The sequence below is a fragment of the Tupaia chinensis genome, unplaced genomic scaffold (assembly GCF_000334495.1).
Source record: "Tupaia chinensis unplaced genomic scaffold, TupChi_1.0 Scaffold000544_1, whole genome shotgun sequence".
Lineage (NCBI taxonomy): Eukaryota > Metazoa > Chordata > Mammalia > Scandentia > Tupaiidae > Tupaia > Tupaia belangeri.
This window is the reverse complement of record NW_006160056.1, coordinates 2,035,897-2,042,618: the sequence shown is the minus strand read 5'-3', so window position 1 is coordinate 2,042,618 and position 6,722 is coordinate 2,035,897. Positions and strand designations below refer to the sequence as shown.

The 6,722-nt window shown below is 43.3% G+C and overlaps 1 protein-coding gene across 5 annotated transcripts in view; it reads right to left on the bottom strand.

Annotated features, from left to right (window-relative positions):
- Window positions 1-6,722, bottom strand: part of DYNC1I1 (dynein cytoplasmic 1 intermediate chain 1) — a 427,557-nt gene that overhangs the window by 380,025 nt on the left and 40,810 nt on the right. Inside the window, exon 1 of one of the 5 annotated variants that reach the window (XM_006157497.3) lies at window positions 4,689-4,924. The exons of the other annotated variants lie outside the window; for them this stretch is intronic. The gene's annotated coding sequence lies outside the window, so the exon portion shown is untranslated. Of the gene's footprint in view, window positions 1-4,688; window positions 4,925-6,722 lie in introns of those variants that run through there. 5 annotated transcript variants of the gene reach the window in all.

Here is a 6,722-nt window from a genome sequence, read left to right as displayed (position 1 = left end):
CGCATGCACATGCGCCCGTCGTGAGTTTTAAGCCACCGAGTCTGGGACGTGAACCGCGGTCGATTACGTGGGAGTCCAGCGACATAGCCATTACGCTAACTGCTGGTCCCCTAAAGCAGGGTTTCTGAAACTTGGCATCACTGCCATTTTGGGCCAGATAATTCTGTCGTGAGGGACTGTCCTGTGCATCATATGATGTTGGGCAGCAGTCCTGGCTCTGCCTACGAGATGCCAGTAGCGGTCCCTCTCCCCAGCTGTGATAACCAAAAATGTCTTCAGACATTGTCAAAAGTTCCCTGGAGAAGACAATCACTTCTGGCTGAGAACCACTAATCTAAAACACAGTGGAATGGGCCTATCTCTGACTAAAAATCAATAAACAGAGGAAAACTATCCACCCAGTCACCTCTACCAGAGGGCAGGAAATGGTATCAGCCGTTCTGTGCAGTTCCTTCTGGCCCTACTCACCTCTTCTACGAACAACACAGACAACAGGTGGTGGGCCTGACTGCAAGAACTGTCCCACTCTAACCCACAATGCACAGCACATGCACTAATTAAACATGTGGTCTTCAAATGCCATCTGGAAATTTCTGGCCTCTGTGAAGACTTTCCAAAGAGTATACAGGCACAAGAAGAGCAAAAGACATCAATTTCCAGTCCACAGCTTCCATCCAAATGCTTTTCTTAAACTAATCTACTAAATAATGTGCCCATGATTATGGAGATATTCAGGACCTCTTTTCCCACCTCCACTTTTACAAAAAGTTCTTTTTTTCATACTAGTGTTTAAAAAAAGTAAAGAAAAGAAATCCCACGCCTTACTGTGATGTTTGACCACAAGATATAAGAACACCCTCTGGTTAAAGAGATTTTTTTCATATACGTGTTCAAGTTGATACAGATTTTAATTGGATTCAAAGAATCATATCATAGTTTTATTTTTAAATGACAACATTTACAATATTCTGGAAGTTACATTCATTGTGATTCCTTAAGTTTATGATGAAAAATGTTAGATGTCAACCTAAAGCATGTACAGGTAGGGAGCAGCAGAATTTTTAAAAATTCTTCAAGGGTTATAGAAGGGAAAAGGGTTGGAAGAGTATGGAGTTAAAGCACAGTGAGAGGGAAAAGGTTAGAAGAGCATTGAGTTAAAGCACAGTGAGGGGCTAGCAGCAATTGTGCAGCCACAATGCAAGGCCCTGCAATGTTCAATTCACAGGGGAAGGTCCTGAGTTCATGTCTCATGGATTCACCGTGGTCTGGGAATTCACCATGGCTGAGACTTGTTATAGGCTGTTAGGGTTGCCTCTCCCCTCCTTGTCTCTCACGGAACACAGTAAATAAACAATTTTTTTGAACAGTGTAATGAAGCACCCTGGTCACTGCTTCCAGGCAGACCTGTTAGTTCAAGTACAATCATCCCGTATAGTACCTAAGACTCATGACTTTTATTATAAAAGATGTTCTCAACTCTAACAGAAATTTCTGCTTTGTCCATTTGCCACACTGAAGGCATTAGCTGTTCTGCAGTGCAAAATAAAACAATGGGTTGTTCTGTGAGAGTGAAGCAAGAACACGGTAAGGATTAAAACATCAAGCCTTAAATAATACTTTGGAAGCAGAAGCAACTGCTTGAGAGGATTTTATATTGATGTGAACTTAAACCTGAAAGGCACATAGGTCATTTGGTAAGTAGAGGTCCTCATAGGATATAGTACCAAGTCAGTGTTCCGATCATCACTCTGTCACTCCATCAGGTAGGCCCTGGAAGACTGAGCAGCCTTAAAGTAAATTCGTCTTCACAATAAATGAAGTTTGGACTTGCCGCTAGCCCTACCAGACGGTCTTTGGGCTATATTAAGTGTGGGTTGGTATGCATTTGGTATTCAACAAAATGCCTGGTGACACTTGAGAATTAAATGTGTGGGCTTTGTCTCATTTCAGGGAAAGCAGGACTCTCTTATCTCTACTGTAATGAGATGTATAATTTTCTTGTTCCCTTTGATAATACTTTTCAGGCTTTTCCTATCAGCTTATGAATGTGTTCTTGAGGGACTCTCAGTACTGCCACGATAAAAAGCTACATTAAACAATACTTTTTAGAATCCCACATAGACAGAGAAACAATGAGATACAACGGGAAGAGGAAAAACATTTTGGATTCAGGTCAACTCACATTCAAAATCCAGTCCTTTCTTCTAACTAGCCTCATGTGTAGTCTGTAAGGTCCAGGGGAAGGGAAAAGAAACTTGGCGGAAACATTCCCGCAGGCAGAACTTTCCTGTTTTCTGCAACTGGCCCACCATCACCAACGGACTTTCCCGCCCTTCAGCATTTGGGGTGCCCCATCAAAGTTGAGCAGAAACAGCAAACTTCATTGGTCAGACAAGGACCCATGGCAGGCACCTATTGGACAACTGCCCTTTAAGAAACAAGCAGCACCCACCCCTAGGCGTGACTCCCTCGGCCTCTGACCAGGCCGAGGCCCGAGAGCCTCTTTTGCAGAATAAATTTTATTGGTTTTATTAAACCCCAAAGCCTGACTCTGGTATTTTTGTCTTTGCTGCCCTGACTTTGCCGCTGCTCCCAAATCAAACCTGACATAGTCTTGGTGAAATGACTTAATCTCCTCCAAGCATCTCCTTTACCAAACACCAAAAAACTCCCACTTTACGTGGATTTGGGGATGATTTCTTGTAATGACACACTTAGAAAGCATTAAATATGCAGTAAGTACCCAGTGAATGGCAAACAGTGCTGGGGCTGCCTGCTACACCCCCGGAGGCCTCACTTGGCAGCAGGTGCCTTAGTGTGTTGTTGAACCTGCCACCTGGCCTCCTGGTGAAATGTCAAAAACATCCTGATAGTCAAGAACATTCTTTCTTGGCTGACTCTGGCAGGAGAGTTTTACCTTATCTTAGAAACACTTCAGAAAATGACCTCTGCCTCTCTTTCTTTTCTTAAGTATGCACTTACATCAGTTATTCTTTTTTTCTTTTCTGTTACAAATACCTTATTTTTTTCCTAGAAACTGCATTTATGTATGCACGAATTCATAAAATGTTGCATCAATTTTAGTGAGTTCAGTGACCACTTGAAAACTCTTCATAGGCCTGCCTGCCACAGTGTTTATGAATATTTGTTTAAGAAGGCCCCTCCCAACAAAAAATAAGGGCTACTTTATGAATGAGTGGGCTTTTCAGGGTTAGCACCTGAAAAGTGGGCAGCACTGTCTCTGTAAGCCTCACACTGACATCCTGGTGTCAGGGCTCCTGCAGAGAAGAATCAAAGAAAATGTTTCAGGATATGGATAAAAAGTCCCTAGTCAAGAGGAACCTTGGAAGAAGTTTATAAATTGAAAAGAAGGAAAATAAGAGTTGAACTAACTTTAGGTAATTCTCAAAAGAAGTTAGTCTTAGATGTTTATTGACCTAGCAAAGTTGCCAAAAGAATATATGTTCTCACATTTTCTGGGTGATATAGAAATCACAAAAGTTTCTGGTAAAAAGGGAGAGTAAATATTTACACAGCATTTAAGAGCCACAAAGTACTAGAGGAATTAGCTGGTTTCACTGAAGAGACAGAACCAATACAATGTTGGATTTAAAGAGACTGTGAGTGTACTGTGAGTCTGCCATATTATCTACAGCTACCAATCAGCTGGCAAAAAAATAATCCGTCTATACTTGTTGCTTCAAGGAAATAACAATGGCTCCCAGCAAAACTGAGCAGTAAACTTGAAAGAAGCAGACATGCTCTACGCTCTTTTTTTCTTTCACAGAGAACCGTAGCCAAAATAAGTGAATTCTGGTTTTAGAGTCAAAGACTACCTACCTGTGCCATCAATTAACTACGACTTTGAGTCACAACTCAGTTTTGTCATGTGCAAAATATGGGTAGTAGTATCTACTTCGTAGAATTAATATAAGGATTAAGTATGATAAGAAAAGAGCCTGGTATTCAGTATATGAAAATTAATCAATGTAACAGTTTGAGAGTTTGTAGGAGTAGTGACAAGTTCAGGCCTAGAGCCAGAACTCCCAAATTTAAATCCTGTTTCTACAACTTAGTAGTTGAGCAAACTTTGGAGAGTTATTTGATCTTTGTGCCTTAATTTTCTCATCTGTAGAATGGGATTAAAAATAATATCTGTGCCACAACACTTTTTGCCAGTTTTAAATGTTAACACACGTAATGGTATTTTTTTTTTGAGAGGTTTTTGCTATAGGGCGTGTGTGCTCGCCAGACAGACAGAGAGAGACAGAGAGACAGAAAGCGAGAAATCACCCCCCAGGGGAGATGGCCACGCCACAATCCCTTCTCCTCCATTCTCCTCTCGGGAATTTGGGCATGCATGCACATGCGCCCGGCATGAGTTTAAGCCACTGGGTCTGGGACTTGAACCATGGTCGACTACGTGGGAGTCCAGTGACATAGCCATTACACTAACTGCTGGTCCCAACACAGTAATGGTATTTTAAAATACACTGCCTGGTAAAGTGTTTAATATATTGTAGGTATTATTATTGACCTTTCTTTTATTTTGGTAGAGCAAATTGTAGAGCAAACAAAATAATAAGGAAATTTGAAGGGTTTTCAGAAAGTTTAGAGAAAATGGGTATCATGAAAAAAATAAAAACGATAACGGGTTTTAAAATGTTTTCCACCAGATAAACTCATACCTTAATTCCACTTTTCCATGAACTGTTTTAAGTCCCCTTGTATACTTGTGCTTGCGACAGATGTGTGTAACCTTTTCATTTGATGCTAAGTTAAATGACACAGAGAAGCGAGGTGACAGGTGAGAATGTATGACATGCCAAGGTGATAGAAGAAGATGGTATACACTCCAGGAGAGCGATCGGGCTTCAGAGACATGGCCTGTATCTCACAAGGTTGGTCTACATGCTGTGCTGACAATGAGCTGAGCTGCACCCAAGGTGATCTCTGAGAGTTGCTTGACTTCTCACTATGGGCCAAGAGAAAGACTCGTTTATTAAATATCAACTCCAGGAGTGTTTGGGGAAGTAAAAGGATTGGGGAAAGCTCATAGAGTGCCCCCCTTAAATATGAAGCATGACAGAAATGCCAGGTCACGTTCTCTACCATATCAGAAGTCAGTGGGAAACTGGGGACCACAAACCACTGTTATAAGAACACTGTCCTTTTTCCTGCAGGTTGAGCAGACTCGGCTCATATTCCTAATGGTGATTATTCCTAACGATGTAAACTTTTACCAGCAAAACAACCCAGGGCAAGTTTTGAGTAGAGAAGGGAAAGGAAAGACTGGGATCAGGTGAGGGCTGCAAGCCACCTCTTTTCTTCTTCAGGGTATCATTCACCAGAGGCGCAGCATCCCAGAGATCCAAGAGGAAAGGGAGCAGGTGCATTCATGCCTGGGGTCTGAGACAAGGAAGAAAAGGAGAGAACCAGGAGATGGGAACCGAACATGGGGCCCAGAGGCAGGCAGGCTAGGAAAGCCTGCATGGAGTCCCCAGTCACATTGTCCAAACAACCCAAAGCGGTTCTAGAAAGTTTGAAAGATGCTGTCTCCTTCTTGCAAGGACCTCTCTGGATCCTCAAACCTGAAGAAATACTAAAGAGTTGGGTTGATGCCTTTGAAAAGGAGTGTCAGATTTGATTTTATCTAGAAACATGGTCAAAAAAGCTGAGATGGGTCCCTTCCCCCTCCCACACCAAAGCTATTGGAGCAAACGGCATTTTAAATATAAGAGGAAATAACTCACATTCCCACTAGCATCCTCAGGATGCCATTTAAATGGTGTGTTCCCACTTCGAATTTACTGACCCTGGTCCATGTGTTTCTCTATAATTGCCCACAGCAACACCCTGTCCATACAATCACATATCCCTGTGCTAACACTGGTCACAGGGGGCCTACTGCAGTTACCAATGACTTACTGTCAGCTATGCTTTCTTCTAATCTGGAATACTTGGAAGCAATCTTTTTTTTTTCACAACTCTGAATTACAGAAAGTCTACAGTGTCCACTTGAAAGGCATTCCAGGCAAGAAAATGGCTGGTGATTTGTTCTGCCCCTTACCTAGGGGTGGTAAAGGCCAAGATAACAAATATATTCCCTCTTCTGAATTTTGTCGAGTCTCTGATGTCCTAAGTCATGTCCTGTTCAATCCTGGCTGCAAGGGACGAGTCATGAGACTCCTGCATGCTCATTCCCGCCAGGTCTGCCAGGATCATTGCCCTTAGAATGACGACACACAGATTTATAGTGCCAGATCGATTCCCGGTGAGAGCGGGGTAAGGAGAGCCAGGAGGCCAAGAAGGTGTTTACCAAAACAAATCCCCCTGCCACACTTTTTTACAGCAGAGACAGAAGCTGGCATCTTCTCGTGTGAGTGTTTAATTAATGCCTTGCTGGAAGTGCATTCGCTCCCCGCTATTGGGAGGATCGCGGCAGCATCTAAGAGCTTTGCAGACAGCTCGAACTGTAATCAAACAGCATCCTTCCCCTCCCTCTGCAGCTCCCCCTCCCGATGCAGCTCCCCCCTCCCCCAGGGGCCGTCAGCTGGTGGCCCAGAGGGGTGCAGATTTCACTACCGCTTGCCTTCTGCTCCCCAGGAAAAGACGGAGGCGGGGCGCACTGAGTCACCTCTCCCAGCCCATAAGGTGGGCGACAAGGTGATGACACCGCGACCCTTCCTCCTCTGCCCTCATCTGTGGGTTCTGCCGGTTCA